The sequence below is a fragment of the Odontomachus brunneus genome, unplaced genomic scaffold (genome assembly GCF_010583005.1).
Source record: "Odontomachus brunneus isolate Ranch 3 - 2012 unplaced genomic scaffold, Obru_v1 Obru_scaffold_044, whole genome shotgun sequence".
Taxonomy (NCBI): domain Eukaryota; kingdom Metazoa; phylum Arthropoda; class Insecta; order Hymenoptera; family Formicidae; genus Odontomachus; species Odontomachus brunneus.
In genome coordinates this window covers 2,273,339-2,274,879 of record NW_022639494.1, presented here as the reverse complement: position 1 = coordinate 2,274,879, position 1,541 = coordinate 2,273,339, and the positions used below count along the sequence as shown (strand labels likewise).

The 1,541-nt window shown below is 41.3% G+C and overlaps 1 protein-coding gene across 1 annotated transcript in view; it reads right to left on the bottom strand.

The window, feature by feature from the left end:
- The window catches only part of LOC116844639 (attractin), a 34,875-nt gene that overhangs the window by 9,923 nt on the left and 23,411 nt on the right, over positions 1–1,541 (bottom strand). The window lies entirely within an intron of this gene.

The following is a 1,541-nucleotide window of genomic DNA, read 5'->3' as shown; positions in this document are numbered from 1 at the left end:
GTCAGGAGCGAGAAAACGCACGCAAAAATTCTTGAGTATTTTTAAGTAAAAAGAGATTTATTTGTGTGAAAGAACATTTCAGATCGCTCTCTCTTTCTCTCTCTCTCTCTCTCTCTCTCTAGCAAAAATGCTCCCAAAACTATCATTTTCCTTTGACAGTCAATAAATAGCCGTAAAATTAATGTGACGTATTTTACGTGTTTATCGACTGTCAAGGAAAAAGAATAGTTTTCAAGGCAGGTATTTTAAAAGTATGCCCGAGCGATCTGAAGCGTTCCACCGTTCAAATATCTTTTTACTTGGAAATGGTACACAAGAATTCTCAGCGTGTCATTTCTCGCGTCTGACGTCACCATCCAACATAGCCACGGTGAGTGTCTAGGAGCCTTAATAATTAGAACCTCGTATTAACATCACCTTATACAAACAACTGGTTGGGATCGACCTTTATCAGATCCATGGGATCAATTTCTAGCCGGGACATCGTTAGCACGCTCCAAATACGGAGTTTGACCGCGATATCAATTCTGCCTTTCCGATTGTCGAGTGATATTCCGGAATATCAGAGGGAGAATGCGACGGATATCCGTGAAGCTTGTCAAAATGTCAAAGTATTGCACTAAGATAAGAACGCAGTTTCAATGACATATTCACGAGTGACTCACTAAAATAAGAGTGCTGTCGATAACGTGTCTTTCTTTTCCTCTTAATTAAAGATATCAGATGCGACAGCAGGACTTGAGTGATCTCGAAACGCGAATATATATGTAATTGCGAACATTGCGAAGATTTTAATAAAAGTAGCACGACTGAGAGAAAAATATAATAAAATTTCATATCTCTCTCTCTTTCTCTCTCTCTCCTTCTCTCCCTCTCTCTCTAGAGGTACAAAGATATAGAGAGAAAGAGAGAGAAAGAGAGAGAGAAAGAGAGAAAGAAAGAGAGACGGGGCACACGTTAATTAGCTAATTAGCTAATTCGAAAGAGTATCGATACGACTATTGATACGTATCAATATGCCTCTGGCATCGATACATATCGATAATTGTATCGATATTTTCGAACACTATAATTAACACGCATAGTAATTTTTCTTTTTAAATATCGATATGTGTCGCGGGATGAGGATGTGTGCGGCATATCTGCGCTTTAATATAACGTGCACATGCGTCGTCTTTTGCGAACACAGCGATGATTTTGCGGCAACGCCGCGAACGCCAACGGAGAGGACGCGACGACGGCGGTGGTTGGAGAATAATAATATGCTGTACAAAAAGAGTGGCTTTTCGCGAAGGCGCTTGCGCTATAATGAATCGACACGAGCGCGAGACGATACTATGCTGATACTACGAGCCATAACGGGACGGCGCTGTCGCGTATTTACATTACACAATGATGCACGTGATAACATTATACGCGCGATCCTCGCCATTAGCCGTGATCTTATCCCTCTCGACTATTTTATCGCAAACAATTTTGTATTACGTAAATGCATCGAGCGCTTCTACTGCGCGCGCGATCGTGAGAGAATCGCCTTTTCG